Raw genomic sequence first — 12,499 nt, 5'->3', positions numbered from 1 at the left:
TCTGTTATGTACTGCCACTAACGCTACCCCTCACGAAAAGATGTTCGTTTCCCCCCGGAAATCCACCTCGGGCATATCTCTACCCGCGTGGCTGACATCTCCGGGGACAGTACTATTGCGGAAGCACGTGAGAGGCCATAAAACGGACCCCCTTGTGGAAAAGGTACAGCTCCTCCATGCAAACCCTCAGTACGCCTATATCGAATACTCTGACGGGCGAGAGGACACTGTTTCCATAAAAGACCTCGCTCCCTCGGGGAGCGGAGAGAACGATGGGAGACTACCCGATGAAGACCTACACTACAAAGAGACAGGACGCCCAGAGGTATCAATACCCAACTTTAACCTGGAAGACACTGCGGAGGCCCGGACAGCGGAGGAACCAGAATCCACTCCCCTAGAGGCACCCCAACCGGCTTTGCGACGATCACTGAGAACTGCAAAACCTCCTGACAGACTCACTTATACCAACTCTTAAGAAACATCACCCCGATGTACTAAATCTATAGAAGGGGTGAATGTAATGAAATCTGTTTGTCTTGGTCCTGTATTCGTTTTGCACTCATGTATATTACCCTCCCCCACTGTGTATAGTTTCACTTCCTCTTTCCCGACTAACCTGGGAGGTTCCAGGTCTTGGCTCTTGGCTCCGCCCCTGACTTCTCTTACATAAAGATCCCAGGATCTGTATGACTCATTCCTGTGAACCAGTCGGCGTGTTGAGATGTTAGCTCTGATCTTAGTGATTAAAAGCCAACTTGTTTAAGTCTATAACTTCTAGTTTTGTGGTTATTGAAGGCCCATCAAGTATCATCTGCAAACTTTGATATGTTACACTCGGTACCCTCCTCCAAATCATTAATATAGATTGTAAAGAGTTGGGGACCCAGCACTGACCCCTGCGGAACACCACTAGTTACTGATTGCCATTCTGAGAATGAACCATTTATCCCAACTCTCTGCCTTCTGTTAGATAGCCAATCCTCTATCCATGCCAGAATATTACCCCCAATCCCGTGATTTTTTATCTTAAGCAATAATCTTTTGTGTGGCACCTTGTCAAATGCCTTTTGGAAGTCTAAATACACTACGTCCACTGGTTCCCCTTTATCCACCCTATATGTTACTTCCTCAAAGAACTCCAGCAAATTTGTCAAACATGACTTCCCCTTCATAAAGCCATGCTGACTTTGTCCTATTAAATTATGATTATCCAAATGTCCTGTTACTGTCTCCTTAATAATGGACTCCAAAATTTTACCTACCACAGATGTTAGGCTAGCCGGTCTATAGTTTCCAGCCTTCTGTCTACTGCCCTTTTTAAATAAGGGTGTTACATTAGCAGTTTTCCAGTCTGCCGGGACCTTTGCCGAGTCCAGGGAGTTTTGGAAAATTATTACCAATGCATCCACAATCCCTACCGCCACTTCCCTCAAGACCCTAGGATGTAAGCCATCAGGTCCAGGTGATTTATCCGCCTTGAGTCCCATTATTTTACCGAGTACCACTTCCTTAGTGATTTTGATCGTGTTTAGCACCTCCCCCCCTATAGCCCCCTGTTTGTCCAGTGTTGGGATATTCTTAGTGTCTTCTACTGTAAAGACTGATACAAAATATTCATTTAGTGTTTTTGCCATCTCCATATTTCTCACCATTAATTTCCCGGTCTCATCCTCTAAGGGACCAACATTTACTTTAGCCACCCTTTTTCTTTTTATATAACTATAAAAACTCTTACTATCTGTTTTTATATTTTTTGCTAATTTACTTTCATAATCTATCTGCCCTTTCTTAATCAATCTTTTTGTTATTTTTTGCTGTCTTTTAAAGTTTTCCCAATCCTCTATCCTCCCACTAGATTTGGCTACCTTATATGCCCTTGTTTTTAGTTGAATACTATCCTTAATTTCTTTACTTAGCCACGGATGGCTGTCTTTTCTTTTACACTCTTTTCTTCTCAGTGGAATATTTTTTTTTGGGAAGTTGTAAAATAACTCCTTAAATGTACACCACTGATCATGTATCGTCTTACCCTTTAATCTATTTTCCCAATCCACTCTACTCAATTCCACTCTCATACCTTCATAGTCTCCTTTATTCAAGCTTAGCACGCTTGTTTGAGATCCAACCTTCTCACCCTCTAATTGAATATGGAATTCAACCATGTTATGATCACTCATTCCAAGGGGATCCTTTACTAGGACATTTTTAATTAATCCTGTCTCGTTACACAGGACCAGATCTAAGGTTGCTTGCCCCCTGGTCGGTTCAGTTACATACTGCTCAAGAAACCCATCCCTAATACACTCAATGAACTCATCCTCAAGGCAGCCCTGCCCAATTTGATTTGTCCAATTAATATGATAGTTAAAATCCCCCATAATTATAGATGTTCCCTTATTACAAGCCTCAACTATTTCCTGATTGATACTCCGTCCAACAGAGTTGCCACTGTTCGGAGGCCTATAGACTACGCCCACTAGTGTTTTTTCCCCTTATTATTCCTTACCTCCACCCAAACTGTTTCATTATCCTGATCTTTTGACCCAATATCATTTCTCTGTATTACAGTGATTCCTTCCTTTATTAACATAGCCACCCCACCTCCTCTTCCTTCCTGCCTGTCCTTCCTGATCGTTAAATAACCTGGTATGTTTAATTCCCAGGCATTGTCACCCTGCAGCCATGTTTCTGTAATGGCCACAAGATCATACCCATATGTAGTTATTTGTGCCATTAACTCATCTATTTTGTTATGAATGCTACGTGCATTCAGATAGAGAACTTTCAAAGATGTTTTGTGACACTTAGTTCCTGCTTTTGCCCTTTTTATTACTTTACCTTTTACTCCATACCTTCTGCCCCTTCCTGACACACTCTGGTTTTTAATTTCCCCACTGCTACCTAAGTCTATGACCTTCTCTGTTGTCATTTTTATTATTTGCTCTCTAGGAACCTCCCCCCCACTAGTTAGTTTAAAGCCCTCTCTTAGGACACAAAATGTCCTCCCTTAAAACAGTTGTAACATGTTGGACTCATTTTGTTAGTGACTCACCCATGCCTGAAGGGTGCATATATTAATGGCTGCCCAGGTACTGTTTTTAGAGATCGACACTCCCAATGCCAGTAATGCCAATCCCACCATCTCATTAATCAGGAGACAAAATCTTAAAAATCATGAGATTTGGTACAGAAATAATGAGTTGCTATTTTTTTCCCAACCTGACCCCTCGCTGACCTTTGCTCCCAGACAGGAAGTGCATTCAGCTGTCACTAACCGATTACTTACATAAGAACATAAGAAACATCCTGGCTGTCGTGCTGAAGACTTGTGCTCCAGAACTAGCCGCACCTCTAGCCAAGCTGTTCCAGTATAGCTATAACACTGGCACCTATCCGACAATGCGGAAAACTGCCCAGGTATGCCCTGTCCACAAAAAGCAGGATGAATCCAATCCGGTCAATTACCGACCCATCAGTCTACTCTCAATTATCAGCAAAGTGATGGAAGGTGTCGTTAACAGTGCTATTAAGCAGCACTTACTCACCAATAACCTGCTGACTGATGCCCAGTTTGGTTCCGCCAGGACCACTCGGCTCCAGATCTCATTACAGCCTTGGTCCAAACATCGACACGAGTGAATTCCAGAGGTGAGGTGAGAGTGACTGCCCTTGACATCAAGGCAGCATTTGACCGAGTGTAGCATCAAGGAGCCCTAGTAAAACTGAAGTCAATGGGAATCGGGGGGAAAACTCTGCACTGGCTGGAGTCATACCTAACACAAAGGAAGATGGTTGTGGTGGTTGGAGGTCAATCATCACAGCCCCAGGACTTCGCTGCAGGAGTTCCTCAGGGCAGTGTCCTAAGCCCAACCATCTTAAGCTGCTTCATCAATGATCTTCCCTCCATCATAAGGTCAAAAGTGGGGATGTTCACTTATGACTGCACAATGTTCAGTGCCATTCACAACTCCTCAGATAATGAAGCAGTCCATGCCCACATGCAGCAAGACCTGGACGACATTCAGGCTTGGGCTGATAAGTGGCAGGTAACATTTGCGCCACACAAGTGCTAGGCAATGACTATCTCCAACAAGTGAGCGTTTAACCACCGCCCCTTAACATTCTACGGCATTACCATTGCCGAATCACCCACCATCAATATCCTGGGGCGTCACCATTGACCAGAAACTTAACTGGACCAGCCACATAAATACTGTGGCAACAAGAGCAGGTCAGAGGCTGGGTATTCTGCGGCAAGTGTCTCACCCCGATTCCCCAAAGCCTTTCCACCATCTACAAGGCACAAGTCAGGATGAGTGCAGCTCCAACAACACTCAAGAAGCTCGTCACCATCTGAGACAAAGCAGCCCACTTGATTGGCACCCCATCCACCACCTTGAACATTCACTCCCTCCACCACCGGCGTACTGTGGCTGCAGTGTGTACCATCTACAAGATGCACTTCGGCAGCACCTCCCAAACCAGCGACCTCTGCCATAGAGTCATAACGGCTCAGAAGAAGGCCATTCGGCCTATTGAGTCCATGCCGGCTCTCTGTAGTGCAATCCAATCAATCCCATTCCCCTGCTCTATCCCCGTAGCCCTGCAAGTTTATTTCCCTCGAGTGCCTATCCAGTCTCCCCTTGAAAACATTGAGTGTCTCCGCTTCCACCACTTCCATCGGCAGCGAATTCAAAGTCATCACCACTCACTGCGTAAAAAGGTTTTTCCTCACTTCCCTCCTGTACCTCTTGCCCAAAACCTTAAATCTGTGTCCCCTAGTCCTTGTACCATCAACTAGTGGGAACAGCCTTTCCCCGTCTAGCCTATCCAAACCCGTCATAATCTTGTACACCTCTATCAAATCACCCCTCAACCTCCTTTGCTCTAATGAAAACAAATCCAGATTCTCCAACCTGTCCTTGTAGCTAAGATCCCCCATCCCCAGAACCATTCCGGTAAATCTCCTCTGCACCCTCTCAAGGGCCATCACATCCTTCCTAAAGTGTGGTGACCAGAACTGGACACAATACTCCAATTGTGGCCTAACCAGCACTTTATAAAGGTTCTCTACTTTTGTACTCAATACATCTGTTTATGAAGCCCAAGATCCCATATGTTTTGCTAACCACTCTCTCAATATGACCTGCCACCTTCAGGGACCTATGCAAATTAACTCCCAGGTCCCTCTGTCCCTGCACACTCTTTAAAACTGTGACATTAAGTCTATATTGCCTCTCCCTATTTCTTCTGCCAAAATGCATCAACTCACACTTCTCTTTATTAAATTCCATCTTCCACTTGTCTGCCCATTCTGCTAGCCTTTCTATGTCCTGTTGCATCATCACTGTTTGCCACTCCCCCAAGTTTGGTGTCATCGGCAAATTTAGAAATTCTACTCTGTATTCCAATATCCAGGTCATTTATATATATAAAAAAAGCAGTGGCCCCAGCACTGACCCTTGGGGAACACCACTGTCTACCATCCTCCAGTCTGAAAACAGCCATTTACCACAACTCGCTGTTTTCTGTCCTTAAGCCAATTCCTTATCCAAGCTGCCACTGACCCATCTATTCCATGAGCCTCAATTTTGTTAACCAGCCTTCTATGTGGTACTTTGTCAAACGCCTTCTGAAAATCCATATAGACAACATCCATTGCATTCCCTTCATCAATCCTCTCTGTTACTTCATCAAAAAATTCAATTGGATTAGTCAAACACCATCAGCCTTTTACAAATCTGTGTTGGCTCTCCTTAATTAACTTAAACCTCTCCAAGTACCCGTTAATTTTTTCCTTGATTATTGTTTCTAAAACTGTACCCACCACTGATGTTAAAACTTTACCCACCACTGATGTTAAAGAGGGAAGGGTAGGGGAACCAATGCAAGGGCTCCTTGGATGACAAGGGAGATAAAGATGATGATGAAACAAAAAAAGAGGGTGTATGATGCATGTCAGGTGAATTCTTCAAGGGAGAACCAGACAAAATACAGTAAGTTAAGAGGGGATGTCAAGATGAAAATAAGATTGGCAAAGAGAGAATATGAGAGTAGAATGGCAGTTAACATAAAAGGGAACCCAAAAATCTTCTACCGGCATGTAAACAGTAAGCGGGTAGTAAGAGGCAGGGTGGGGCCTATTAGAGACAAAGAAGGTGATATATGCTTAGAGGTGCAGGGCAAGGCTAGAATACCCAACGAGTACTTTGTATCGGTTTTTACTAAGGAGGTGGATGCTGACAAAATATCGGTAGAAGTGGAAAAGGTAGAAGCAATGGAAGGGGTGAAAATTGATGGGACAGGATGTACTAGAAAGGTTGGGTATGCTTAGAATGGATAAGTCGCCTGGTCCAGATGGCTTGCATCCCAGGTTGCTAAGGGAATTGGTGGAGCAGATAGCGGAAGGACTTGCCATAATTTTCCAATCTTCCCTAGATACGGGGGCACTGCTTGAGGATTGGAAAGTGGCAAATGTGACACCATTGTTCAAGGGTGTAAGGACAATCCTAGTAGACACCTAGAAGGACAAGGGCAGCAGGTACATGGGAACACCACTACCTCTAAGTTCTCCTCCAAGTCACACACCATCCTGACTTGGAAATATATCGCCGTTCCTTCATCGTCACTGGGTCTAAATCCTGGAATTCCCTCCCTAACAGCACTGTGGGAGTACCTTCACCACATGCACTGCAGCGGTTCAAGAAGGCGGCTTACCACCACCTTCTCAAAGGCAATTAGGGCTGGGCAATAAATACTGGCCTTGCCAGCAACACCCACATCCCATGAACTAATAAATAATAGGCGCCTTGCACCTCTGATCACAAAAAGTAAAAAAGGATTTATGCAAGCGTGGATCTAATTTCCATAAAACAGTTACTCAGCCCTCTAGTTATAAACGCGCAATTGTAGCGATTCGTGTGCATCGCCACTAAATAATCGAGTTCGACGAACTATAAATAATTGTTTATTTACAGGAACAGGTTAAATACAACAGGTAAGGTAGCAGGTAAGATGGCTGACTGTAGGAGCACCGTGGTGTAGGTCTTTCCCCAGCGGGGACGCCATGAGGACTGACTAGAAGTTTCCGAGCTCAACTGCCAGCAGGTTCTGAGCTCAACTGCCAGAGGGTTCCAAGCTCTGACGCCATGACGTTATCACGCAGAGTACAGGAATGAAGCCTGAGTGCAGTAACAGATACATTTAAAGGTAAGTTAAAGGGAATCATGTATCTCAATGTAAGGGACAACCGGTGGTACCGCCACATAGGCCCCCCAGAATTCACTTTAACGAAAGTCCAAGGATGAGATGGTCTGACGAGCTGGTGGTCTCGGCAGTTGTGCTGTCTCGACTTGGCGGGCGAGGTAAGCTGATCCTTACGTACGTCATGGTGAATAAAACGTATCGGTCAGGCGAAGGAACATGGAAACGTGCGAAACAGCAGGCCTTGTCAGAGTGACGGGCAGGTCGGGCGATGACTCTGTTGATGTTGGAACAAGTCCTTGTTCTGACGAAATCTGCAGGAATGCCGACAGGCGATCCAGAAGGACTTGACAGGCGAGGTCGGTGAACTCGCTGACAGGTGAGCAAAACCTTCAGGGAGGCTGGAACACGCGGAACGGTGCGTGCCATAGTGCTACGACGTTAACACAACAGAGGGTGAAGAGTTACTGCGTTGACCAGCGATCGGTGAGGCCAGCAACTTTCACGTGGCTGATCGCGGCTGCAGGATGCCCGTTGGACCCGTCCTCTATGTGTGCAGCTTCAGTAGACGTTTGTGTTTGTTAAAGGGAAAATTGGAGAAAAGGGCGGCAACGGTCCAGGTTGTTGTTGCTTTCGAGAGGGGTAAACTCTGCCTGGAGGGCGGCAACACTTGTAGTTGTTGTAGATTTAGGAGAAAACAGCCGTGAGGGCAGCAACGCTTTTCGTTCACGCCGAAACTTGTAGTAGGTAACACAACCAGCAGGATGACGGGCTGGTGCGTCGTCGGCGGGGAAGGAGTCTTCGTTTTTCATGAGGGATAGGTCCTCGTGGTTTGCAAGGGATGGGTCCTCGTGCGCGAGGAGTGCGTCCTCGTGTTTCGTGGGGGTGAGTCCTCGTGGTATCCCCGCAGGGCGCGCTCCGATTTTGTGGGCCCGAACATGCTGTACCACGCGCTTGGAGAGATGTATACTTGCTGTTGCTTTGGACGTAGAGGCGGACGATCCGTGTGGCAGTAGGAAAGATGAGTACGGGGACCGTAAGCAAGTGCGTGGTCGGCGCTGATTCAATGTTCTCGTCAAACAGGGCTTCTACCTTTATAAAGCACGAGGGAGACTGTGGCTCCCTGGATTGCGGTAGCGACAGCAAAACGGCTGGTGCTTCCATGGCGTGCTTCTTTTGTGAAAATTGCTCACAAAAAAATGGGGTCCGGTTGAGTTTTGTCCGTGTCAAACGGGATCTGCTCCAGACTGCGCTTACCTTGCGAATACGTTCGCAAAGACGGGGTCGCCTTTGGAGGAATCGGTGTTAGGCGGTTGCTGTTCCATGGTTGTTCGTCGGTCGTCTTGTGGGAAGACGAGGTTCAGGCGCGCGTTGCTACCGTGAAAATCGTTCACGGATACGGGTTCACCAATTGTAGTGTTGGAATTGATGAGCTCCCGTACTCATGTCGTTGGGTCACCAATGTAGATTCGTGTGCATCACACTAAATAATCAAGTTCGACTTCGACGAACTATAAATAAGTTGTTTATTTACAGGAACAGGTTAAATACAACAGGTAAGGTAGCAGGTAAGATGGCTGACTGTAGGAGCACCGTGGTGTAGGTCTTTCCCCAGCGGGGACACCATGAGGACTGACTAGAAGTTTCCGAGCTCAACTGCCAGCAGGTTCCGAGCTCAACTGCCAGAGGGTTCCAAGCTCTGATGTCATGACGTCATCACGCAGAGTACAGGAATGAAGCCTGAGTGCAGTAACAGATACATTTAAAGGTAAGTTAAAGGGAATTATGTATCTCAATGTAAGGGACAACCGGTGGTACCGCCACACAATATATTTTTATTGCTTGCTTATTGGCTTAGGATCTAGCCTCTTTTATTTGCAGTGACTGTCCTCAGGCCACGATGGTGATGATGGTGTTATAACTGCGATGGTGCTGATATATTTTTAAAGCGGCTCAGGAGGAAACACACATCGATCCAATGCACATTAATTAATACATTTAAATCTCTCTCCCTCTCACCCCCTCTGTAAAAAAAACCACGGTTACAGTGCTGAGATGGCTGCTAATGAAATACAATGCTCTCTCTCTCATTCCCACCTTCCAGATCACTTTCATGCAGTCCTGTTGCGTTCCTTATCCTTTCACCCCAATTCATTTTGCAAACTGCATCTTGCGTATTTTTCTATTTATTAAAAAAAAATCTTCCCTCCTTGTTTTTTTTGGCAGTACGAACCCTTCCCAGTTATAGTATTAATTTGGATGTGCAAATAAAAAAGAGCCCGGACGGCCGGATTGCAGGAGGGAGACGCACTTTGGGAAATGTACCTTCAACGCGACCATTCAATTGTTCCACATTGCAATCGGCGGGCTTTTCCGCGCATGCGCAAATCGGCGTCTTCCGCGAACTCAGCATTGCTTGGCGCGCGAGTGGGCCAGACGGCAATGTCATTCGGACTGGTGGTTGCAACTGACTTAGCAACATTTGTTTAAACAGGACATCATCCCGGGGCCACTGCATTTCTTCCTGGCGGAATCGTGGGCTGGGTCCTCGCCTAGAGGTCCGGCAGTCGATTGCCAAAAGCCGCTGGGTGCTGCTTGGGTCCTTGGAGCGTCTGGGAGCGGAGAGCCATCAGCTCAACTATTCTCAGAATGTCGACAATTTCTGTGAATGGGCACCGGGTCACATAGCTGCTGTCGGAATGCACCGCTTCATTCCCATGGCCAGGGCAGCTAATAGGACCTGTTTAAGATCAACATCTTCCAATTCAGTGCGGTGTCGTCTAAAATCTCCCCACGCCCTGGGGGTTGTTATCGGGTCATCACCGTCTTTAATGGGTCCTAATTCCCTGATTAAAGCCTGTGCAGCTTCAGGTGTCAGAGGGGCTGTTACCACACTTGTGGTGACCGGCCCAGCAGCTCCACCTGCAGCGGCTTGGGCGCCACTAGCCCGGATAGTTCCAACGTTAACTGGTCTTGACCATGGTTCACAAACTCCACAACCTGGGTCATCGGAACAGGCTGTCTTTCTATTAAACTTATCCCAATCTGCCCCATCTCCCGGACCCCTTGTAATAAAAGCTGACACTCGGGCTACTTGTTCCAATTTGCCCTGTATCCCGTAAGTTCATAACCGACATTTAGTATGGTCCGCCTCCCGGTCGATTGACCATTTCATGGCGGGCACCACGGGTGTCCTCTAATTTCCCCCTGAGATTATTGTTAATCTGTTCTAACTCCCTAATGGTCTCCTTCACCTGCTGCGTCCCGAGCCCCTGCGCGGCGGCGATGGCAACTCCTGACTGTAACTGCTAAATCATGCAATTCAGATCTGCATTTCATTGTTCTAATAGTTCTCTTTCCTTTTAATGCTGCTCAATTAATTGTTTCACTTTTAGTTGTTTCTCTTTTCCTTCCTGTTCCTCAACTATTCAATCACTCCTGTGTGCACAAAAGTGAACGGCGAAGAACAACAATTTCTACCCTTGTCTAACTTAATCGTTTTATCATCTACCTGTTTCTGAATGAAACTCAGCCTTTCTGTAAGTTTTTCGCTCGTCGCTCATAAGAACGGAGATCAGATCGGTCACATAGACTTCTCCAATATCTTAAGCAAAGCCTTCTCAACATCAGTCAAGTTGGTCACACACACAGACCTTCTTGAGACGCGTGTCTCCCACACTTCCCAAAGGGTTCCCTTTCCAAACTGACTTTCTGGCCGAATAGGTCAATCCTGGAATTTAACTTGAGAACAACGAAACCGCTATTCGTCAGTCTCCTACGCTGGCTCGCCAGTTTGTGCCTTCTTAATTTGCGGAGGAAAGGTCAACTGGCTCGAGACTGACACCAATACGGTTTATAGTGTCTATTTTGTCAACAAGTAAAAGATCAATACATGCAAGTATTTAAGCAATAGTTTACAGAATAGTGCAAGAATTGATATTACCCACACTCCTATTCTGGGTACGACCAAAATGTCCCGTTCGCCAGTCACCCGTAAAGCCGCCCCTTCCTCCGTTGCCTTGACTCCACACTCCTTCAGCGTGACTCCTAGTTTTGACCCTACAACTTAAACTGCAGATTTGCTTCTTCTTTTAAAACCCAAGGATCAAGAAAACTGCAGACTGCATTCTTGTCCCCTGAAGAGCCAATTGCATCCATCGATACGTCTATCCCATTTCCTGAACCATCATAACTGTAGTTAGCACCTCTCTCCAACAGATAGTGGCCATTCTATTTGTTTGACTATTGCTCAACTTAAACTTCCGCTTTTCCGCTCTAATATCGCTGTTAAACACGCCATAAAAAGTTAAGCATTGTTGTACAGTAAACTGGCACTGCAAATGAACATGAGATCACATTGAAAGTATCTCAGATAGTTAATGTGATTTTGCAACTAGTCTATGACCCGGAATTTGCGGTCAGCGGCGAAGCGACAGCGATCGCTGCTGACCTCAAAGAAAGCTGCCCACAAAGATCTTGCAATCTCTGTGGTGAAAACCTTAGCTTTCTCGACCTTAATTTGATTGTAGCGCTGTCAAAAGGGGATTCCCAGCGTACATTAGCAGTGATGTCATCAAGCTGTCTAAGCAGCCAATCACATTGAAGAATTCTCGCAGACAGCAAACCAGGAAATAAAAAGCACCGATTATCAATTCACTTTTTAATAAAATTTACAGAGAGCAAAATAAAGATTGGGACCTACGCGTGGGGTTAAGCAAGAGGCTGAACTATCATAAACAAACTTGAAGTAAAATTTTGTTTTATTATTATAAAATCTATATTTATCATAATAGAGAAATTTGACATTCCACAAATATAATATTAGGCCCAGATTTTGCAGTGGTAATGATGACAAAACTGTCAGCGTTAGTCGTCATTAATGCTCTGAAACTGACCATAACTTCAGAATTTAGCGCATGCGCAGGTAAACGTGGAAATCCTGAAGTTGCAGTTAGTCATTCCCTGCTCCTGCTGTGCTGTGGAACTCCCCATAGCTGGCAATCAGTGAAATCAGTTGACCTGACAAAAACTTCCGCTTTTCTGCTCTCATATCGCTGTTAAACACCCCATAAAATGTTAAGCATTTTTGGAATAGGCGTGACTGGGGTTTTAACAGCGTATTGACTACTGAACAACAGTTCTGGCCCTGAAAAGCTGAGGCCGGAATTTTCCCATTGCCATGCGTGCAGGTTTGGAGGTAGGCCAGCTGTAAAAATAGCAAAAATAGGCAGCGGGTTGGGAACCCGCCTTCATCCCGCCTCCTCACATTAACTCGGGTGCGTTTGCCAGCGTG

The 12,499-nt window shown here is 45.9% G+C and overlaps 1 long non-coding RNA gene across 1 annotated transcript; it reads right to left on the bottom strand.

Moving 5' to 3' along the window:
* Window positions 1-6,952: 6,952 nt before the first annotated feature.
* Window positions 6,953-10,497, bottom strand: LOC147109364 (uncharacterized). Its single transcript, XR_015080425.1, has 2 exons — window positions 9,532-10,497; window positions 6,953-8,946 (listed from the first exon to the last, which is right to left on the bottom strand). It is a non-coding gene; the product is annotated as an uncharacterized LOC147109364 (long non-coding RNA).
* Between the last annotated feature and the right edge of the window lie 2,002 nt (window positions 10,498-12,499).

Source organism: Somniosus microcephalus, chromosome 12, assembly GCF_052327205.1.
Source record: "Somniosus microcephalus isolate GS21.2 chromosome 12, FLI_Smic_1.0, whole genome shotgun sequence".
NCBI classification, from domain to species: domain Eukaryota; kingdom Metazoa; phylum Chordata; class Chondrichthyes; order Squaliformes; family Somniosidae; genus Somniosus; species Somniosus microcephalus.
This window is presented reverse-complemented; position numbering and strand designations above follow the sequence as displayed.